General features: G+C 37.4%; 1 long non-coding RNA gene across 1 annotated transcript in view; it reads right to left on the bottom strand.

The window, feature by feature from the left end:
• Positions 1-7569: 7569 nt before the first annotated feature.
• LOC144309103 (uncharacterized) overlaps positions 7570-24566 on the bottom strand; it is a 107048-nt gene continuing 90051 nt past the window's right edge. Inside the window, exons 3-4 of the long non-coding RNA XR_013375220.1 lie at positions 9417-9536; positions 7570-8218 (exon numbers count right to left, since the gene is read on the bottom strand). This is a non-coding gene — a long non-coding RNA (uncharacterized LOC144309103). The remainder of the gene's footprint in view (positions 8219-9416; positions 9537-24566) is intronic.

The raw sequence follows: 24566 nt of genomic DNA, 5'->3' as shown, positions 1-24566 counted from the left end.
GATTGCTTTCCTCAAACACTTTCACACTGAGTGCTGCCATCTCTGTCCTCTGCCCAAATGGCTTTTCAAGTTGCTGAAGGGAGTTTTTCCTCGTCATCGAAGTGAAATGCCAGGCTTATAATAACCACTGCCTGGAGACAGGAGCTAACAATCTACTACACCAAACCCTGAGAATCAATTAAAGTACTTTATTGAATCAACGAGTCAAACTTTCATCAAGTATCCACTCTAAGGCCCTAAAATACAACCATCCTTGACTTGGACATCCATTTATCTTAGTGTTTTCCCTCCTTCTGAATTCTCCTATATATCTGTCCATTTTCTGTTTTGGCAAAAAAGAAAAGTATGGTATATTTATTTGGTAGGCCAAGGAAGTGTCTGTTAGCATAAGAACACTAAATAAAATTTTTAGTGATGAAGAGAACCATATGACGAGGGTGGCAGGAAGAAGAAATAGAGAACTTGATTATTCTAAGATTATTATTAGAATAGATAATTCTAAGAACTTGATTATTCTAAGAATAAATTATTAAGAAATATTTAAAATACACCAAATTATCACAAAACCTATTTAAGGAAACAAAACTGCACAAGAGTAAATGAAGTCTCATGCCATGTTACTAAATGTGAAGATGTGCCATTTCCCATATGTTAACTTTTTTCCAAATTATTCTATACATTGAATGCAATTTTGAAGACAGCGGAATTACTCTGGGACTTAAAAGTAATCTTACGCTCATCAGAAAGAATAAATGTGACCCATCAAGAAATTGTGTAAAAGAAAAAATTTAAAGGGTACTTGTATTACAAAATTATTTTATTTTAATCTTTAAAAGATTGTATTTATTTATTTATTTGACACAGAGCACGCACAAGGAAGGGAAGCAGCAGGTAGAGGGAGAGGAAGAAGCAGGCTCCCTGCCAAGCGAGCCAGACCCGAGGTTCAATCCCAGGACCCTGGGATCATGACCCAAGCCAAAGGCAGATACCTAACCAACTGAGCCATTCAGGTGGCCCCACAAAATGATTTTAAAAGCATAATATTACCACAGAAAGAGTGTGCTCAATGAAATATAATAGGAACTCTTGAGAGATACTGAAGAATGCATCAAATACAAATATATGATTAAAATGTCATGTCAATTTAATGTGAAAAGGAAAGTTGTCGGGATCCCTGGGTGGCGCAGCGGTTTGGCGCCTGCCTTTGGCCCAGGGCGCGATCCCGGAGACCCAGGATCGAATCCCACATCGGGTTCCCGGTGCATGGAGCCTGCTTCTCCCTCTGCCTGTGTCTCTGCCTCTCTCTCTCTCTCTCTCTGTGTGACTATCATAAATAAATAAAAATTAAGAAAAAAAATTTAAAAAAAAAAAAAGAAAAGGAAAGTTGTCATACGTGATGTCACAAAAATCAGCAAACCAACAAAATCTTACGTAAGGAAAAAATACTGTGAAGAAAATTGAAGTCAAATGACAAATCAGGGGTAAGAAACCTACTGTGCAAACCACTATTACAAATCAAAAAGAAGAAAAGTAACATTTTCCCCAACTTGGTAACTATATGAATTCAAAAAGGAAAGACAGAAGGCAAACAAACACGAAGACAAACCATGAAAAGTTCAAACTCACAAATAATAGATGTAAATAAAGACAATTTTCACCTATCATACTGGCAGAACCATAGAAAATTATAACCAGTGTAGGCAATGAAGTAGGGAATGGGGATCCTGATTCCTGAAATTGGGAAAGTCATCTGGTGAATCTCTGGAGGCATTTCGGCAGCATGCACCAAAAAACCCTAAAAATATACATAGGCCGGGACACAGAAATTCTGCTTCTTGGAATTTATCTGAAAGAGATAATCATGGAAATACATAGAGATTTAACTCATTTCAGTGTTATACGTGATACCCCAAATTTTTAAATCTACTTTTTGATCTCCTTCACCCTAAATTTCTACAATGAACAGTTACTTGTGTTATAGGAGAAAAATAATTGTCGGTTTATGAGCAGAGTTAAATAAATGAGAGAGGGGCCATAATGATTTAACAGAAAGAACACTGGGCTGGTCACCAGAGATTAGGGATCCCAAAACTACATGCACTTTAGAATAACCCAAATAACTCTCTCTTTTTTTTTTTTTAAATCACCTTTATTGAAGAATGTGTTTGTTCTGGCTCCAAGCCTCTATTACTCAATTACCCATCATCCTCATGACTGTTAACAAGCCACACTCTGCGATCACCTCTTCTACCATCATTCCTGGCCTGCAGAAGAGAGCTACCATTTAATTTCTTAATGATGTTAGTATCCCTTACACTAGCACATTCCTGATAACCTTGGTGAGTCCTTTGGGTTCCCCTGTGAAATACAATTCTTTGGTGGGTTTTGTGGCCCTACATAATATATCCCACTTCCCTGAGTCTTTTTATTCCTTCCTCTACCCCCTGCTAGGGAAACTCTGGGATCTATTTCCCAAAGCATCAGCTGTATCTTTCTACACTAAGGGAATTTGTACCATGCACAGGGGTCCTTGCCAAGGTGTTAAATCTTGTGCTCTAAGAAAATGCCCTGAGTCAATTAATTCTCCATAATCCAATCTTGCATTCCAGCTCTTTTATAGAAGCACCCTTAAGATCCAATCCCAGACAATAGTATGGCTTCTACAAGACATGCGAGCAAATTCTTTCAGCTCCTTCAGTGTGTAATCCTTTTCTTACTTATCAGACCCATTGCATCCTAAGTTATGTTATGCTCATATTTAACCCTAAGTTGTTGCCCGGGCAAACAGGAGAGGAGATGAGGCAACTCTGAGGACTGAGGGGCACCTGTTGCCTTGCATTGGAGAATACTTCAGTTTCTTCCCTCATGGGAAAAGTACTAGCTTTTACTCCAGCATGGTGGACCATCTCTGCAAGCTCTGAGGAGTTTAAGGGGAATCTACAGAGCCAGAATCCTCAAGAGCATCCTCTCAGATATCTACATCTCATGTTCCAGGGATCCTCCCAACAACAGATTTGCCTTTGGCTGACAATTCAAACATCTCTGGAGTGGAGCTGTCAGATCCTAACTAGCGGATCCTGAATTTGTTCCTCAGCTATGCCTGTTTTCTCACTGGCAGAGGTAGAGGCCTCTTTGCAAACTACCTGGCTCTCACACGTGGCCTTTAGCCATTTGTTAACCACCCTTAGTTTCTTATTATCTCTCTGCAGGGTATTAGGGCAACTGAGTAACAACCAGCAACTCCTACTGGACCCCATCAAAATTTAAAACGTTAGTTCTTTATATGGTATTGTTAAGAAAAGTATACAACTGACATTCACAAAGACAGAACAATATTCTGGGTCATAAAAAGCTCAGTAAACTTAAAATAGTTCAAACTATTCAAAACACATTCCCTAACTGTAGCAGAATTAAGCGAAACATCAGAAAAAGTAGTATTCAGGAAACTCCCCATAGGTCAAAGTGGAAATCACAAAGGAAATGAGAAAATATTCTGAGTTTTAGTTTAACAAAAACACAACATAACCAGAGTTTGTGAGACATAACTAAAGCAGCGCTGAGAGGAAAATTTGTATTATTTGAGGCTTATATCATAGAAGAAAGATTTTATATCAAAGACCTAAGATTTCACAAAAAGAAACCAGCTAAAGAATAGCAAATTTAAGAAAAAGCAAGAAGAAAAAATAAAAAGATGAGAACAGTAAAATTGAGAAACAAAAATAGCAGTCAATCAATGAAACCAAAAGCAGGTTCCTTTAAAAAGTCTGTATAAGGGCACCTGGGTGGCTCAGTTGGTTAAGCGTCCAATTCTTCATTTCAGCTCAGGTCATGATCTCAGAGTCATGGGGTCCAAGCCCTGTGTTGGGTTCCCCCCTGGGCATGGAGCCTGATTAAGTCTCTCCCTCTCCCTCTGCCCCTCTACCCCCCACTCACATGCCTGTGCTCTCTCAAAGAAAGTTATGTTCTAAAAAATAATAAATAAAATACTGAATATAATTGATAAACTAGCTGAACTGACCAAAAGCAAAAGAAGACATCGAGTACAAATGTAAGGAATGAAAGAGGAGAAATCACCATAGACAATATAGAGATTAAGAGGACATAAGGAATACTCCAGGGGCACCAGGCGGCTTCAGACAGAGGAACACACGACTCTTTGATCTTGGGGTTGTGAGTTTGAGCCCCATGTTGGGTGTAGAAATTCCTTAAAAATTAAATCTTTTTTAAAAAATAAAGAATACAGGCAGCCTGGGGGCTCAGCGGTTTAGTGCCAGCTTCAGCCCAGGGCCTGATCCTGGGGATCCGCAATCCAGTCCCACAGCAGGCTCCCTGCATGGAGCCTGCTTCTCCCTCTGCCTGTGTCTCAGCCTCTCTTTCTCTCTCTCATGAATAAATAAAATCTTTAAAAAATAATAAAAACAAAAAATAAAAAATAGAGAATACTACAAACAACACTATGGTAATACATTTTACAACTTAGATGAAATGGATAAATCCCTCAAAAGATATGAGCTTTCAAGGTTCACTGAAGGAAACATAGATAACTTGAATAATGCCATGTTATTCAAAGAAATTGAATGTGTAGTTTAAAAACTTCCAACAAAGAAAGATTCCAGTCCAGATGGCTTCTCTGGCAAATGTTATCACACGTTTAAGAATAATAACAATTCCACACAAATTCCTCGAGAATATATAACAGGAGGAAACCCTTTCTAACTCAATTTATGAGACCAGCATTACACTGTTAAGGACTCCAGACAAAAACATTACAACAAAAGAAAATTACACAATATTCCTCATAAGCATGAATGCAAAAATCCTCTATGAAACACAAAATAGATGTGAAGCACAAAAATAGAATCCAACAATACATAAAAAGGATAATGCATCATGGCCAAGCAGGGTTTATCTCAGAAATATAAGACTATCTCAACATTCAAATATCAATCAGAAGAATTCACCACACCAACTGACAAAATCATATGATCATCTCAATAGATGAAGAAAAAGCCTTTAACAAAATTTTACATCCATTCATGCTAAAAAAAGGAAAAAACTACAAACCTAGTAGTAGAAAGGAGCTTCCTCAACCTGATTATCTCCAAAAATTTACATTTTTCCACTGATGATCAATTTTTACTGTTTTAGTCACAGAGAAAGTTTATTTTTCAGTTTCTACTGAACCAGTGACTTTTATTCACATCCTAAAAATTCACCATAAGCTTTTAAGACCTTAGAATGAGGAATATTCTAAGTTTTCCACTGATTAAACATCACATAAGACAGTCTAGAACCTCTTTAGCATGTACAATTTTTCCAGAAAATAAACCTATGTCACTTAACTTCTTGGGAGAGACATGTGGCCACGTGAGTTGGTACTGGAGACCAGGAAGTCTAACAGCATTTTCTTTATATTTCTATCCATTCCTTAGGCTTTCATATCCCCTGAAGTCCACCCATGCTTTCCAAAGTACTTGGGGCCCCAAATCAAAGCCTTGCTTTGACAAAGAAAGATTAATTCACTTCTTGTTGTTATTCCCCTCCATAGCTACCTAGGCTTACGTTCTCTATATTCTGTTAACTCACTTACCAATCTTCCATTCACTGTATATTTTTCAAATATCTTTTTCTTTTGTTGTTGTGGGGTTTTTTTTTAGGATTTTATTTATTTATTCATGAGAGACAGGTAGAGACATAGAGGGAGAAGCAGGCTCCATGCAGGGAGCCCAATGTGGGACTCGATCCCGGGACTCTGGGATCATGCCCTGAGCCAAAGGCAGACGCTCAACCACTGAGCCACCCAGGCATCCCTGTTGTGGTTTTTTTTTTTAAATTTTTTATTTATTTATGATAGTCACAGAGAGAGAGAGAGGCAGAGAGAGAAGCAGGCTCCATGCACCGGGAGCCCGACGTGGGATTCGATCCCGGGTCTCCAGGATCGCGCCCTGGGCCAAAGGCAGGCGCTTAACCGCTGCACCACCCAGGGATCCCCCTGTTGTGGTTTTTATGTGTGGTATTTCTTTATTGTTGTTTTAATGTGATTTGGGGTGGTAGCATAAATATGGGCATGTGCTTTCTTGTGGCATAATTTCTATAGTATATAATTTACCCCTTCTAAATACAGATTTTAATGACTTTTAGTAAATTTACAGAGTTGTTCAACTATCACTACAGTCTAGCTCAAGAATATGTCCATCATTCCAAAAAGTTTCCTCATGTCCACGCACAATCAATACCCACTCCCAGACCCAGTCCTAGGTAGCCAGCTAACTGCTTTCTGTCTCTATAGATTCATCTTTTCTGGAAATTACATATAAATAGAATCATACAATATATAATATTTTGCATTTGGCTTTCTTTCATTTAACAGTATGTTTTTGAGGTTCATTCATGTTGCAGAATTATAAATACTCTATTTCTTTTTATTGATGAATAGTTTTGCATTGTATGGACAAACCACATTTTGTTTATCCTTTCACCAGTTGAAAGATACTTGGACTGATTCCAGTTTGTAGATGTTATGAAAAAAAAAGTTTCTATAAACATTCCATCATAAGTCTTTGCGGGAACATGTTTTCGTATCTCGTAGATATCGAGGACAAGAATTGTCGTGTTGTGTGGTTTGTTTATGATTAACTATCCAGGAAACTGTCAAACTGTTTTTAAAATTGTCTGCAACATTTTACATTCCCACCAGCAATGTATGTCCATTCTAGTGGCTATCATTGTGGTTTTAATTTGCATTCTCATAATGAGTAATGGTATTGAGCATTTTTCATGTATTTATTTACAATCCATGTATCATTTTTGCTGAAATGTCCATTTGAATCTTTTGCCTATTTCTTAATTGGTTGTTTTCTTGAGTTGGAAGAGTTCTTTAATTATTCTTGTATCAGCTCTTTAGCAGATATATGACTTGCAAATATTTTTTCTCCCAGTTTGTAAGTTATCTTTTCATTTTCTTAATGTTGTCTATTGAAGCATAAAAACTTCTTGTATAAAGTCCAATTTATCAGTATCTTCTTTTATGGACCATGCATTTAGAGTTATATTTAAGAATTTGCCAAGGGGCACCTGGCTGGCTCAGCCAGTAAATAGTGCAAGTGACTTTTAATCTCCAGATTGTGAGTTCAAGCCCCACGTTTCATGTGAAGATTGCTTAAAAAGAAAAGAAAATTAAAAAAAGAATCTGCCTCATCCAAGGAGACAAAGACTTTCTTCTAAATTTTTTTATAGTTTTATATCTTTCATTTGGTATGCTAGATTTTGAATTGCTTTTTGTGTATTGTGTGAGGTAAGTGGTATAAGTCCATTTTTTTGCATCTGCTATCCAATTGTTCCAGGACCATTTATTGAAAAGAATCCATTCTCTATCAAACGGACTTCACAAAAAAATAAATTAATTTAAAAAAACCGGACTTTACAACTTTGTCAAACATCAAATGACCACAAATATAAGGATGTTTCAAGAATTTCAGGTTTTTTTAATGTTTTCAAAATAATTTTATTTTTAATTTTTTTGTATATTTTTTATTGGAGTTTGATTTGCCATCAGTTTTGTTCCGTTAATTGATATGCCTATCTGTACACCACTACCACACTGTATACTAATGTCGCCTTATCCTAACTTTTAAATTGGGAAGTGTGAGCCCTCAAACTTTGTTCTTTCTCACTATCTTTTGGGTTATTCCAGATTCCTTGCGTTTCCACATGTATTTTAGGGATAGCTTGTCAATTTCTGCCAAAAAGCCACCTGAGAATTTGATTGCAGTGAATCTATGGATCAATTTGCCATCTTAATAATATTAAGCCTTCGAATTCATGAATGTGAAATGTCTTTCCATTTATTTAAATTTTCTTTAATTTCTTACAACCTTTTATAGTTTTCAGTATATAAGATTTGCCCTTATTTTGTCAAATTTGTTCCTGAGCATGTTTTCATTTTAATGTTATTGTGAATGAAACTTTTTATTTTTTAATTTTTTTTTGTGAATGAAACCTTTTAACATTTTATTTTCAGATTATTCATTGCCTTACATGAAATACCTTATGATGGTCATTCCCAGCCCTTTCAGGTCAAATGCTAACAGCATGTTAATATGTAGAAATCTGCACAGATATGGCTTCCAGGACTGTGTACAATAACTCCACGTATCCTCTTCCTCCGAAATCCAAGGCTGAATGTTGAAGAGTAACTTTCATATAAACAACTGGATGCCTAAAATTGTGATTTAAAACAAGAGCTTTGAGTTTTGTTGACTGTATCCTTTGCTGTGCAAAAGCTTCTTATCTTGATGAAGTCCCAATAGTTCATTTTTGCTTTTGTTTCTTTTGCCTTCGTGGATGTATCTTGCAAGAAGTTACTATGGCCGAGTTCAAAAAGGGTGTTGCCTGTGTTCTTCTCTAGGATTTTGATGGAATCTTGTCTCACATTTAGATCTTTCATCCATTTTGAGTTTATCTTTGTGTATGGTGAAAGAGAGTGGTCAGTCGGAGAAGGACAAACATTATATGTTCTCATTCATTTGGGGAATATAAATAATAGTGAAAGGGAAAATAAGGGAAGGGAGAAGAAATGTGTGGGAAATATCAGAAAGGGAGACAGAACGTAAAGACTGCTAACTCTGGGAAACGAACTAGGGGTGGTAGAAGGGGAGGAGGGCGGGGGGTGGGAGTGAATGGGTGACGGGCACTGGGTGTTATTCTGTATGTTAGTAAATTGAACACCAATAAAAAAAAAAATAGGATACAAACCCAGAAGTGACATTAAAAAAAAAAAAATAAAACAAGAGCTTTCTGAATTTAGATTTAGATTTTCAGGAATTTAGAGTCTCTTAGTTGGCTTAATTCCTGACAATTTTTATTAGACAATATAGTTAGTTTTAGAGTTATGATAAGTAAACAGGTTGAGAGATGGAAATAAAATAATTCAGATTGTACACATCTGTGTAATATTCTGCAAATCTGTTTGGTCTTCATTCATGATAATAAATACAGGTAACATAAATAGATATAGATAATGTAAATCTGTTTGGTCTTCTCTCATGATAATAGAATTCTTGTTATGACATAATATTACAGAACTTTTTACATGTTTGTACAAACTTATCAGTCAACTATGGCCACAGTAGCAATATGTGGCAAACCAACACAAAATCTCAGTGGCATAAATGGTAAGTAAGCATTTTGTTTAGCTCACAACACTGTGGCTCAAGTAATCAAGGCTGGAAGCTGCAGGACAGATCTGCTAATCACAATTTTGCTTGCTCATACTTCTAAGGGTTGGTGTATCTAGGTCGGGCTCAGCTGGACAGCTCTTATCACAGATATACTGGCTCACACATTCAAGGATTGGTTGATCTAATCTGGGATAGCCTGGGCAACTCTGTCAATCTCAGATTTGCTTGCTCACATACCTGGGAGTTGGCTGATCTAGGCTGAGTTTTGCTATGGTCTCAACTCTGCACCACTTTTCCTTCATCCTCCTTTGGAGTCCGGTGGGCTATCCTGAGCTATGTTCTGGCAACAGCAAAGGTCTAAAAGCAAGCAGAAATAAGCAAACATGTTGAGGCCTAGGTTTGGAATTCGCTCACTGTTACTTCCATCTTATTCTGCAGGCCAAGGCAAATTACACTGTTCTGCTCAAATTTGGGTTTGGAAGGACACTGCTGCAACATACACTTTTGGAAGGATGAGGTCTGAATCAAATAATGCAATCTTCAACAAAACTTTAAAGACTTTTGAGACTCCCTCAAAATTACTTTCAAGAATGCCAACTCAGTGTCAGAGTCACAGACTTTGGAAAATGTCTTTGTATTTGTGCCTTTATTCTACTTTCTGCAACATAAGTAAATACATACATTTCTAATACAGGGCTATATTAGTGTGCTGACCTACACAGTATGCCCAGAACCAGAGACATTTATTTAAATAAAGCTTTGGAATATTTAATTTGATAAGAAAAACAAATGGCTTTGTGCTTTTGAAATTCTGGTCTAAGCATTTATTAGTCATTTGTACATTGTTCCCTCTGATTGTTATCAAGCTCTAATGGATGTATGTTTTAACACTCCCTAAGCCTCTTGTGTTGAGTGAGGAGACTCTGAGTGGGATGTTCAGCAGTTGGTATATGATTCCTAGCTGGCAAGATTCCAAGTAATCACTAGATGGTAGAAAAATATCTTGGTTCATCATAAAAAGAAAAAATATTTGACATGTAATTAGACTGTACTTATTTAGTAAATTATATTGGGAGCAGAGGAAAATTGCATTTTGAACAAATATATCAAGAAGCTAGTATTTTACTCTAATTTGTAGCTTGACTATGGTTTTCCATTCAACTGTGACTAGGAAATTATTTCACTCAGTGAACTCTAAATATAGAAAAAAAAAGAAAAACAAGAACCAATTATGTAAATTTGAAATTTCCTACAAATCTTTTTCTGTTAGTCAAAAGCTTCACAATATTTCATAATCTAAAACCCCATAAGAAGTCACATAATACCCAGATAATATAGTGTTTACAGAATGCTATGGAACCTAGAAGAATTGAAAGTTTTGGTTATAGCTAAATATATGTTTGGAAAGAAAAATTGGCTCAGTACAAGTTCTCATATGTTCATAAATGTCTTTATCCACTAGGGAACTGACCACATATCTCATTTTGAATCAATTCTTTTTTTAATAAATAAGAGGAATTGGCATTTTTATTTTTTTATATTTACTTTATTTTAAAATTTTTATTTAAATTCAATTTGCCAACATATAGTATAACACCTAGTGCTCATCTCATGGTGCAACCTCCTTAATGCCCATCACCCAGTTACCCTATCCCCCCATCCACCTCCCCTTCTGCAACTTTTTGTTTGTTTCCCAGAGTTAAGAGTCTCTCATAGTTTGTCTTCCTCTCTAATTTTTCCCCACTCAGAATTAATTCATCTTAACCTCTGTTTATTGGGTCCTCATGATTTACAAAGCCCATGACAGGTACTGTGCATACCCAGACAGTTTTGGAAGGCCCAAATCTATAAAGGGGAAGAGATACCTAGAGAAATACTAATGAAAGAACTTATATTTACTGAGTACTTGTTCAATATTTAATGCATATCTATTATGTGCCAGCCACTTCGTGAAGTGTGTTATCATTATGTCATTTAATTGTCACCACAACCCTATGACAAAGGCATTATAATTATTTCCATCTTACAGATGAGGAAACAGAGGCTTAATATGGTCAATTAACTGGTGCATGGTTTCACAGCAATTTAAAAAGGTAGAGCTTTAATTTGAACATGTCCTGTTGGACTCAGTATTAACCACCACCGTCCAATAGGATTAAGTGTTCCCTACTAGAAATAAAGCCCAATAAGCTCAAAAAGAAGTGATATAATATATATATGATATATTTAAAGATCATATTTTATTATTTATTCATGAGAGATAGAGACAGAAAGAAAGTGAGAGAGAGAGGCAGAGACAGAAGGAGGGAGGCAGAGGGAGAAGCAGGCTCCATGCAGGGAGCTGGACGTGGGACTTGATCCCCAGTCTCCAGGATCACTCCCTGGGCTGAAGGCGGCGCTACACTGCTGAGCCACCCAGGGATCCCAAGAAGTGATATATTAAATACTAAGTAAGGGAGCCATAGAGGGATGGGGTGCAATTGGTTGAGCCAATTTCAGTATTAAACATATAGTGAAACTACTGCATCAATGCTATATTAATCCATCAGTGCCATGTAGATGTTTGTAAAAGCTGAGCCATTTGAAATGTATTTTTCAAATGAATAAAACTGATAGTAAACATTCAGGAATCATAAGATTCCTCAGGGAATTTTAGGAGTTATAAAGTGAAAGAAATATACCACCATATAGAGGAAAATTCTGAACTGAATTGTTCAAAGAGGTGATGAAATATCACATTAGGACTAAAAATGAAATTTCCTATCCTATTGAAGTTCTTGTTTTGTTACCTCCAGAATTCCCATTTCGACTCTCTTAGTATTAGCTTATTGTTTTGGATACTGACTTTTCTTTCTGTAATGCCTTTCCTCTGTTCTTTTGCTTAATTCACTCCTAATACTCAGTCATGCAAGACTTGGCTTGGGCATCACCATCTTCTCTAGTAAGTTACCTTAGAAAATATGCTTCTCCATTCTTAATTAAATATACATTTTGTGGGCAACCAAAGCCTCTTGTTCTCACTTCCATCTTCTCTCATAGTTCTTATACTATGTTGCAGTATTCTGTTTCTTTCTCATGTCCCAATGACTGTGAGTTCCATGAATGCAAGGACAGTCTTACTCACCTTTGGGTCCTCAACTTTTTTTTTTTTTCATTTATCCATGTAACTACATATCCAACAGAAAGTATGTTGAATGTGACTTCAAACTATATTGTAAAGCAATTGTAATGGCACTGCTACAAAAACAGACATGTACACCAATGGAATAAAACGGAGAACCCAAAAATGAACTTAGATATTTACAGTCAGTTCATATCCAAAAAGGGTGCCAAAACTACACCATGGGGAAACAATAGTCTCTTCAACAAATGGTGCTGGGAAAACTGGATATCTACATGTAAAAGAATGAAACTGAGCACTTATCTCACACAATACACAACAATCAGCTCAAGTGGATTACACACTTAATAAACATAAAGCTTGAAATCAAGACTCCTGGAAGAAAACAGGGAAAATGTTCCCTGACATTGGTCTTGGCAATGATTTTTTGGATATAACTCCAAAAGCACAAGCAGCAAAAGCAAAAATAAACAAGTGGGATTATATCAAACTACAAAGCTTTGAGCAGCAAAGGAAACAATCAACAACAAGAAAAGACAACCTAAAGTATGGGAAAAATATTTGCAAACCATATATTTGATTAGGGATTAATATCCAAAAGATGTAAGGCACCTACACATCTCAAAACCAAAAATATAAATAACCAAATTTAAAAATCAGCAAAGGGGGATCCCTGGGTGGCGCAGCGGTTTAGCGCCTGCCTTTGGCCCAGGGCGTGATCCTGGAGACCCGGGATCGAATCCCACGTCGGGCTTCTGGTGCATGGAGCCTGCTTCTCCCTCTGCCTGTGTCTCTGCCTCTCTCTCTCTCTCTCTCTGTGACTATCATAAATAAATAAAAAATTAAAAAAATCAGCAAAGGACCCAAATCTACACTTCTTTAAAAAAGAAATTCAAATAGCCAACAGGTACATGAAAAGGTACTCAGCATCTGTAATCTTAGGGAAATGCAAATCAAATCCTCAATGAGATCACCTCACATCTATCAGGATGATTATAAAAATATATATAAATACATATATTAGGATGACTATTGTAAAAAAGACAAAAAGATAACAAGTATTTATGAGGATGTGGAGAAAAGGGAACCCTGTACACTATTGGTTGGAATGTAAATTTGTACAGTCATTATGAAAAACAGTATGAAGATTCCTCAAAAACTTAAAACTAGATCCAACATTCCCACTCTTAGGTATGTATCCAAAGGAATTGAAAACAGGACTGTGAAGAGATATCTGCACCCCCATGTTCACTGCAGCATTATTCACAATAGCCAAGGTATGGAAACAACCTAAATGTCCTTTGACAAATGAATGAATAAGGAAATGTGGGGTATACACAATGGGACATTATTCAGCCTTTAAAAATAAGGAAATCCTGCCATTTGCAACAACATAGGTGAACCTGGAGAATATTAGGCTAAGTAAGCCAGACACAAAAAGATAAGTGCTGCATGATCTCATTTATGTGTGGAAGCTAAAATAGTCAAACCCATAGAAGCAGACAGTAGGATAGTGGTTGCCAGGGCTGGAGCGGGGGCAAGGGAAATGGGGTGATGCTGGTCAGAGCATACTAACTTTCAGTTACACGAGATAAATAAGTTATAGAGATATAATGTACAGCATGGATGACTATAGTGAATAATACTGTATTGTATACTTGAAATTTGCTAAAAGGATATATCTTAAATCTTTTCAACACACACACATACATGCACAGTGGTAACCACATAAAAGTGATGGATATGCCAACTAGCTGGATCTTGGTGATGATTTCACAATGTATATGTTTACCAGAACTTCAGGTTGTATACCTTAAATATATAAAATTTTTATATGCCAGTGATAATAAAGCTGCCTTAAAAGTTTGCTGAATGGATGAATGCTTATGTAACTGCACAGCTAATACCTCTGGAGAAACAATTCACTTAAGAGCTATCATGTTATTTATTTATTTTTTAAGATTTTATTTTTTATTTATTAATGAGAGACACAGAGAGAGAGAGAGGCAGAGACATAGGCAGAGAGAGAAGCAGGCTCCATGCAGGGAGCCCAATGTGGGACTTGATCCCAGGACTCCAGGATCATGCCCTGGGCCTAAGGCAGATGCTCAACCGCTGAGCCACCGAGGCGTCCCAAGAGCCATCATTTTAATCTTAAATGCTATAAAATGGGATAAGCTATCCTATTTTTTTCTGTTTAATGAATGTTTACATTTAGTAATGGCTATGTATTGACAAAGGAAAATAAATATTGAAGCTAAAAATTGGATGAAAGTGAACTACTGGGACAGCCCTTACTCTGTCAATGACTATAAAGACATTCAGGGCAGCCCAGGTGGCTCAGTGGTTTAGTGCTGCCTTCAGCCCAGGGCCTGATCCTGGAGACCTGGGATCAACTCCCACGTCAGGCTCCCTGCATGGAGCCTGCTTCTCCCTCTGCCTGTGTCTCTGCCTCTCTCTGTGTGTGTGTATGTGTCTCTCATGAATAAATAAATAAAATCTTTTAAAAATCTCTAAAAAAAAGACATTCAGAGGATACCCCAGAAATTATCAACTCTGATCAATGTGAAGTATTGTAGCCCCTCATTACATCAAATCCAAGGCAAGGCTGACACCACTCCTGGGCTTTTTGCATTTGTTCTTTAGTTCTTATTTTCTTTACTATTAAATTTTGTTCCTTGTGTTTGAACCAACACACAGGATTCACTTGCTGCTTTCAACTTATTGAAAGGTATTTTTTATATATATTTGAACTACTGGCTTCATATTTACATCAAAAGTACTGTAAGAATATCATGAAGTGCCTCTTATAAGTACAAGTTGGCACCCAGCTCTTTCTCTAGTTTGATCAGTTCTATCTGCTGAATTTGAGTATTATGAAATTCAAAACAAATCTCAATTTTGTTCTCCTTCCATAGTGTTCATAAAAATAAAAGCAACTTCAAGTTCTTTTCCTGAACTCTACAAACATATCTAGTAACTGGTTTCCTCACTGGCATATGGGCCTACTATACCACACAAAGCATACATTGATGGCATATATTTCTCTTCTGTAACATCCCTTCCTTATGTGAAATTTCAGAGGAATTTTTCTTCCTCTTGGAGGAATTTAGGGCTCAAAACGCCTCTCATTACAGGAGTGAAGCTGTTATCTACAATGATGAGTTTAGGTCATGGTTGAAATACACAGGTCCTATAGATCCATGCTATGCTATTAGTCATGCCATGAGTATGCTTAGGCTACCAGATAAGGCAAGACCACACTAAGGCCTAGAACCCTGCAGTGTAGAAGCTTTGTGCCGGGGACACCTGGGTGGCTAAGCAGTTGAGCGTCTGCCTTTTTGCTGAGGGTGTGATCCCGGATCAAGGGATTGAGTCTCACATCAGGCTTCCTGCGAGGAGCCTGATTCTTTCTCTGTCTATGTCTCTGCCTCTCTCTGTGGGTCTTTCATAAATAAATAAATAAAATCTTTTAAAAAAGAAAAAGAAAAAAGAAGCTCTGGGGCCAGGTTTGGTATGATTCCTTCCTCTACAATCTAGTAATAACTATACTTAGCAGCAGCTTAATACATATTTGTTAAATTACAAAGTCCATCTGCCTGACCATTTTTAAAGGTTCACTTGGTTCTTCATGCTCAGTGATATCCATTATAAAGTGATTAATTTGATTGCACTTTCTTAAATTGCATTTTCCAAATATATCATATCTTCATAATTTCATTTCTTCACTTGGAAACCAGAATTTACATGTCTAGTCATAATACATTGAAATCATTGCCTCTTATCAGGTCAGCTTTCAATTAGCACAGTCCAGAAATTTCATTCAAATGTATAGTTTTATACTGTGCACCTACATATTTATCCACATCCATAATTCTGGATTCATCTATACCTTCCTTAGGGGAGAAAATTCTAATTAGAATAGCTATCTATATGCATGCCCAATGTTGTTAGAACCATGCCTTCAAAACTGTGACAAAATCCAAGAGGGAACTTCCAACCTGAACCTGAACCTCTGGTTCAACCAGAGGACAGCAGAACTGAGCTCTGTGTGACATATATATATCATATATGATTTCAATATATATATTAGATTATATGTATATTAGATTAATAATAGATTAATAGACATAGTTACACAGAAATATATAAAATATATAAAACACCTTGTTATATATGACTACATGATGAATAAAGAAATTAAATTACATTAAATTAAAGGTCCTGGGGCACCTGGATGGCTCAGTTGGTAGGCATCCGACTCTTGATTTCAGCTCAGGCCATGATCTTAGGGTCATGAGATCGAGCCCCTTGTCTGGCTCTGTGCTGGATGCGGAGCCTGCTTAAAATCATCCCTCTCCCTTTTCCTCTGCTCCCTGCTGCCAATTGCGTGCACACACACTCTCTATCAAAAAAAAAAAAAAAGAATAAAAAGAAATTAAAGGTCCTTTCACACCAAAAAAAAAAAAAAAAAAAAAAAAACCTTAAAAAAAAAAGACTACTTTTTTATATGGTATAGTGAGTTGATTTTCTTTATGTAATATTTTTAAAGTTTCTTGTAGTAGATAGCCCTTAAAGAAGATATTATCAACAGAGATTCATATTGCATTATCTTAAAATCTAAGCATTTCTTTTTAAGACATCTTCAAGGATGAACATGGTTTAATTATAAGGAGAGAAACCAACAGAAATACTTTTGGCACAGAAAGTCTGCACTCTGCCAGAGAATAATTTATTCCTGGCTTCACATACCTAAGAGTATATTCTCCTTTTGGAGCACATTGTTTACTACAACCCCATAAAGATGAAAGGAGGAAAGGTTAAATACCACATAAAGCCCATGATTTTCACATTCAGCAACAGAAATAGGATGAGCATTCATTTATTTAACTAGCTTTTGACTACCTACTAAATGCCACAGTTGTGGGTTACATTACCTAGAAAGACAGTTCTGAGATGGACTTCAATGTGCAGGATGTTAACTAAGGATTGTCCTTAAGATAAACATCTATGGAAGGGAGAGGAAGAGTAGGAGTGGGCAGAGGGAGAAGTTACGATGTAGCCCAATGACAGCCTTGTCTAACCCAATTGTACTCTGAGGCTATAGCTGCCCTTCAGAACTGCCCTCTCCATGGGTGGATATTACCAGGCCTATATACGTCTAAATCAACTATTCATAGTGTCTGAGCTACCTTGGAAAGGGATGTGACCTTGCACAAGGCAGCTCTGTGTAGCTGAGGTAATCCCTGAAGGGGCTAACTGAAGACAGTCTGCTGACAGTTCTCCTAACAACTGGGGCAGCAAGCCTTTCAATAAAGAGGGATCTGGATGGCACATCATCTTGTCCACCATAGTTATGTACCACGTTAGAGTCTGGAAACAAACATAGGCACAATTCTTACCCTTGGAATAGTCAAAGTCTGATAGGGTAGATTGTCTTGGTGACACATAAACAAAAATAATAGTGTTATTTGTTTTGTGCCTATTGTATTTAAGGCACTGTTACATACATTGTCTCTTTTAATCCCCACCAGGAATCAATGGGTGGTACTATCAATATCTTGTTCAAAAGAAGAGGAAAAAGAATCAATGGGAAACTAACCTGCCCAAGGTCCAACGGTAAGTGGCTGTTGGATCCAGGATTCAAGCCCTTTCAATCTGACTTAAGTGTAATAAGTGATAAAATAGTAAGTACTGTAGAAATACACACAAAAAAAGCATAATCAACTTTGTTCACATAATTCTGTCTCAAAGAATAGGATTTTTTCTAAAACACAATGCAGACCATATTACTTCTCTCTTTTAAAGCCTTAGGTGACTACTTACGGCTTTTAAGACAAGGTCAAACTCAATAGCATGAGGTTTTCCAAAGCACTTTCTGAGCTAGCCATTCTAATTGCATATGGCCTCTCTCATCCCTCACCCTCTCATTCACTCACGTGGTCAGGTTGAACAATGTGAAGTTTCATTGCCCAAATACGGTTATATGGCTTTAAACTTGAGTCTTTGCTTTGCACACAAAGCTCCCTCTTCCAGGAATGATTTCATAGGAACTCCTATATGCTCTTGAAGACTTGGCTCAAGGCTACCTCCTCTCTGGAGCCTTCCTCAAATTTCCGATGTACAGTAAATCACTTCCTCCTTTTCATTCCCCACTACTAGCTTGTACATAATTTCACTATAGAACTATCATGCTGCCTTATAATTATTTATATGCATGTCTATTTCTTTTACCAGAAAACAAGGACTGTGTTTTTCTTATCCTTGGATTTCTAGGCTCTAGCAATTCCTGGCACAAATTAGGAGATCAATATATTTTTGGAATGAATGGATGAATAAGTCTTTCTGGACTCATACCTCCACTTCATCCCCCACACCCAACCAGTCACCAAGTCTGGCAGCATCTGCCTCTTAAAAAAGATTCTGAATATCCTCTTCATATCTGCAAGCACTGACTAGTTCAATACCTCATCATTTCATACCTAGACTGTGTCAGCAGCCTCCAAAGTGGTTTTCTGGCCCTTGGTTATACTCCCTCCTCTCTCTACTCAGGCTACCTTCTGCATGACTAGCAGAGTGATTTGTCTGAAATGAAAATGGGATTACTCGAATCTCTTAGCTTAATCCTTCCCATGGATCCCAATGACATATGAAACAAATTTCCTATTTATGTTGCTTATATGGCCTGCTAGGTATTTGTCCCCTGCTGATCTCTGCGGCCTCATATCTCCCCTATAATCAGAGTCAGAATGGTAAAAACTAGCACTCCCAGAATTGCTAATAGTTTGGCACCAAATTGAATCCAAAATACTCTTTAAATACTTCTTCAGCCATTTTTGAAAATGAGAATGGGAAGAAATGAATTTCCTAATAGTAAAATTTTATTCTTCTTTATGTTTAAGGTAAAAGATTTGACATTAATTTATTCCATACAATTTCCAAATCCTGACAACTTTTTGGGAGGCACACTGAATCATTTAAAATTTAGCTACTGGATGAAATTTCTTACTCCAGATAAATAGTCCTATACTTTGCTGCTGAATTTGGGTGGCTGTATATAACTGGTCTTAGGTTTAGCTGTGTCACCTATAGATGGAACTTGCCATTTGCATGAGTCTGTTGCAAAAACCATTCAACAATGAGAAGTCATGGACACCTGGGTGGCTCAAGTCTGCCTTCATGAGCTCGAAGTCCTGGGATCAGAGCCCTGCATCAGGCTCCCTGCTCAGGGGGAAGTCTGCTTCTCTCTCTCTCCCTGTGCCCCTCCCCGCGCTCATACTGTCTCTCTCTCTCTCAAATAAATAAATAAAATCTTAAAAAAAAACAATTAGAAGTCAGTTTCACTAGGAGCATTTTTATTTCTACTTGAGGTGCTGAATATTTCAGTCAGAAGGAGTCTGATTTCTGGTTTTGCCTGTTATATGATGAATTGTGAATAGAAATTTGAATTAACTGATGTCATTTATATTTAACACTTCAGTGGTTTAGTGCCTGTAATCGGTTGACACCCCGTGCATTTGCGTGCCTGCCCTCCTCCCGAATCTGATTCTGTCCCTACCCACCTTACCTAACCATACCATATATCTGGAAGTCTTCAACATTCCATAATTTCCTAAATGTATGTATTATAGGCACACTGTTCTATCTTCCTTCAATACTCTTCAACCTTTTTTTTTTTTTACTTACTAGGTTTTTTATCAGTCTCATGTCCTCTGTACAGCTCTCCCTGATGCCCACCCTCAAGACACCAAAGGCTGAGTTAGGGTCCTCCTTTTTCTTTGTTTCTATAGGGCTCTATATGTGACTTATAGGTTTGTCTTCAGTCATTGGGTAAGAAGTGAACATACTGGGCACCTAGGTGGCTCAGTTGGGTGAGTGTCTGCCTTTGGCTCAGGTCATGATCTTGGGGCCCTGGAATCAAGTCTTGCATTGGGCTCCCTGCTTCTCCCTCTCCCTCTGCCTGCAGCTCCCCCTGCTTGTTCTCTCTCTCTCTCTCTCTCATATAAAATCTTAATAAAAAAAAAGAAGTGAACATCCCTGAAAGGGTTATGTAGATGTTTGGGGAAAAAAGAACTCAATTTTTACCATGTTTAATTTGTTTTGTTTTTTTTAAGATTTTATTTATTCATGAGAGACACACAGAGAGAGTCAGAGACATAGGCAGAGGGAGAAGCAGGCTCTCAATGCACAGCCTAATGCAGGGCTTGATCCCAAGACCCTGGGATCACGCCCGGAGCCAAAGGCAGACGCTCAACCACTGAGCCACCCAGGTGCTCCTGAACATGTTTAATCTGAAATTTCTTTTAGGACACCCAAGTAGAGCTATCCAGCATTCAGTTGAATATGTATCAGTCTACAGTTCAGATGACAGCATTAGGAGACAATTCACCATAGTTTCTCATATTTCTTCATGTCTTGAGAACAAAGTATTATATGTAGAAATTCTGGGTATAGGGAGATTTATTTGCCATGGAATAAGATTCTTAAAGTACAGTGGAATAGGCCAAGAAAGAAGTCAGTAGTAGAAGAATGATTTAATGCTGAGCACTAAAAAGTGAGAGCAACTATATCCTTGACTTAAAAATATAACCTGCACTGGAGCGCCTGGGTGGCTCAGTCAGTTAAGGGCTCCCTGCTCAGTGGAGAGCCTGCTTCTCCCTCCTCTTGCCCTTCTCCCCAGCTCTCACTGGCTCTAAAACAAATAAATAAAATCTTCAAAAAAATAATAACCTGAACTTAGGGCACCTGGGTGGCTCAGTTAGTTGAACATCTGACTCTTGATTTCAGCTCAGGTCATGATCTCAGGGTCATGAGATGAACCTTGTGTCAGGCTCCATTCCATGCTCAATAGGGAGTTTGCTTGAGATTCTCTCCCTCTGTCCCTCCTAATTCACATGCATATGCTCTCTCCCTCCCTTTCTCTCTCTTTAAAATAAATAAAATCTTCAAAATAAAAATAACCTGCTCTCTCAATCTAAGGGCCACCACCTCTGTGAAGCCTTCCCAAATTCCCTGGAAGACTTGGGTTCCCCTTTTCTACTACATATATATTTATATCATTATCTGCTTTAGTCTACCACTTATCATACAGTATTGTTACTGTTGGTTTACATGTTTTTTTCTGCTATGACCAAAAATATCTTAACAAAATGCAAAGATCACACTCATTTTTCTTAAGGTGTATTTATTACTTATGGGTTTGATGAAAAAAAAAGAAAAGGGATATCTGAAATTGTGCTGATATAGTATAGCTGTAAGTATTCACTTAAATAATCTTATGTAAATAAATAAATAAATAAATAAATAAATAAATAAATAAATAATCTTATGCAGGGCAAAAGTATGATCAAGCTGTAGGGTAGGGTGAAGAGGCTAAATTAATTTGACCACAGAATTTCTTTTCCACAGACCACACATTGCCATCTCTCATGACACTAGTACCAGGTTAGTTGGAGAAGTCCTATAAATGTCACCTATATAAAATGATAGCAAATGTCACCTATATAAAAATCTCATTTCTGTTTACAGAGGAAATGTAATAAAAAAAAACCTGCATGAGTTTCACCCACTCATTGTCACTCATAAATTATAAATAAGCAGACCACATAAAATAAGTGGCTCAGAACTCCTATAAGCCAGTTCATATTGTTAGCTGTCAACCTACCATTCTATTACAGAGGCCTCAAAATGGACTCAGTCCATATGAGTGGCACTGGCATTTTGCTTCTGACTGGCTCTGGGTAGGAAAATGTTCCATTCTACTTTAGAAGTGGTACCCAGGTATAATTACACATGAACAAAAAGATCTGCTGGTGATATCACACCAATTTTGGACACCAATGAGTCTTCTTAAACTAACCATTTTTGTATGTAAAAGTTCTGATTAAAAACTCTAGGGAAAAATATACTATTCACTCTGACATACACTTAAGCCGTCTACTCACTATGCTTTGATCACTGTTCTACTTTAGACAGCTATTTGGTATTTACTCACCTTATTGGAGAACCCAGCTCACACAGTCTGCATATGATCATATAGGCAAAGGAAGATTAAGACATTAACTGGCAAGAAGAGACCTCTTTTTATATTTCCATATACATATGATTTAAGATGGTTTGCATTTCTCCTACAACCTCAAGATAAACATAATCTATACTAATTTTTGTTTTAATATAGGCAAATGGTACTGCAGTTCCATGTACTACTTAAAGTAAATGCTTTAGAAGGGGTGCCTGGCTGGCTCAGTTGGTAGATCACACAACTCTTGATCTCAGGGTTGTGAGTTTGAGTCCCACATTGGGTGTAGAGATTATTTAAGAATAAAAACTTAAAAACAGTAAAGCATAGCTGGGGGCATCACAATGCCAAATTTCAGGTTGTACTACAAAGCTGTGGTCATCAAGACAGTGTGGTACTGGCACAAAAACAGACACATAGATCAATGGAACAGAATAGAGAATCCAGAAGTGGACCCTCAACTTTATGGTCAACTAATATACAATAAAGGAGGAAAGACTATCCACTGGAAGAAAGTCTCTTCAATAAATGGTGCTGGGAAAATTGGACATCCACATGCAGAAGAATGAAACTAGACCACTCTCTTTCACCAGACACAAAGATAAACTCAAAATGGATGAAAGATCTAAATGTGAGACAAGATTCCTTCAAAATCCTAGAGGAGAACACAGGCAACACCCTTTTTGAACTCGGCCACAGTAACTTCTTGCAAGATACATCCAAGAAGGCAAAAGAAACAAAAGCAAAAATGAACTATTGGGACTTCATCAAGATAAGAAGCTTTTGCACAGCAAAGGATACAGTCAACAAAACTAAAAGACAACCTACAGAATGGGAGAAGGTATTTGCAAATGACGTATCAGATAAAGAGCTCGTATTCAAGATCTATAAAGAACTTATTAAACTCAACACCAAAGAAACAAACAATCCAATCATGAAATGGGCAAAAGACATGAACAGAAATCTCACAGAGGAAGACATAGACATGGCCAACAAGCACATGAGAAAATGCTCTGCATCACTTGCCATCAGGGAAATACAAATCAAAACCACAATGAGATACCACCTCACACCAGTGAGAATGGGGAACATTAACAAGGCAGGAAACCACAAATGTTGGAGAGGATGCGGAGAAAAGGGAACCCTCTTACACTGTTGGTGGGAATGTGAACTGGTGCAGCCACTCTGGAAAACTGTGTGGAGGTTCCTCAAAGAGTTAAAAATAGACCTGCCCTACACCCAGCAATTGCACTGTTGGGGATTTCTCCCAAAGATACAGATGCAGTGAAACGCCGGGACACCTGCACCCCGATGTTTCTAGCAGCAATGTCCACAATAGCCAAACTGTGGAAGGAGCCTCGGTGTCCATCGAAAGATGAATGGATAAAGAAGATGTGGTCTATGTATACAATGGAATATTCCTCAGCCATTAGAAATGACAAATACCCACCATTTGTTTCAACGTGGATGGAACTGGCGGGTATTATGCTGAGTGAAATAAGTCAATCGGAGAAGGACAAACATTATATGGTCTCATTCATTTGGGGAATATAAATAATAGTGAAAGGGAATATAAGGGAAGGGAGAAGAAATGGGTAGGAAATATCAGAAAGGGAGACAGAACATGAAGACTCCTAACTCTGGGAAATGAACCAGGGGTGGTGGAAGGGGAGGAGGGCGGTGGGTGGGGGTGAATGGGTGACGGGCACTGAGGTGGGCACTTGACGGGATGAGCACTGAGTGTTATTCTGTATGTTGGCAAATTGAACACCAATAAAAAGTAAATTTATTATTAAAAAAATAAATGCATTAGAATATAGTTTTAATTCTGTCTGCCAAGGTAGTTAAAAGGATGGACCCTACAACCACACCATGTGGACGCCATTCCTTACTAGTCATGTGACATGGAACAAACAATACATTTTTCCTGTGCCTTGGATTCATCAACTACAGAATAAAGGCAATATCTGTCCTTGCCTCACAGAATTTTAGGTGGATTTAGTGAGCTAACATATAGAAAGCATGTAGAATAGTGCCTGACACATAGTAATGCTATATAACTGGTAGCAGATTGATTAACCGAGGGGCTTCACAATAGCTTTATTATGGTTATGTTCATTGTGAATCTATGAGTCTAGTTGTTAAAAATGGACCAGAATCCTATCATTCAATACTGTAGTAGAATTCCTAGCACTATAAGACAAGAAAAAGAAATAAAAGGTGTTAGATTTGGAAAGGAAGAAAACAG

Source organism: Canis aureus, chromosome X (genome assembly GCF_053574225.1).
Source record: "Canis aureus isolate CA01 chromosome X, VMU_Caureus_v.1.0, whole genome shotgun sequence".
Lineage (NCBI taxonomy): Eukaryota > Metazoa > Chordata > Mammalia > Carnivora > Canidae > Canis > Canis aureus.
Note: the sequence above shows the minus strand (reverse complement) of the source record. Positions and strands in the feature narration are given on the sequence as shown.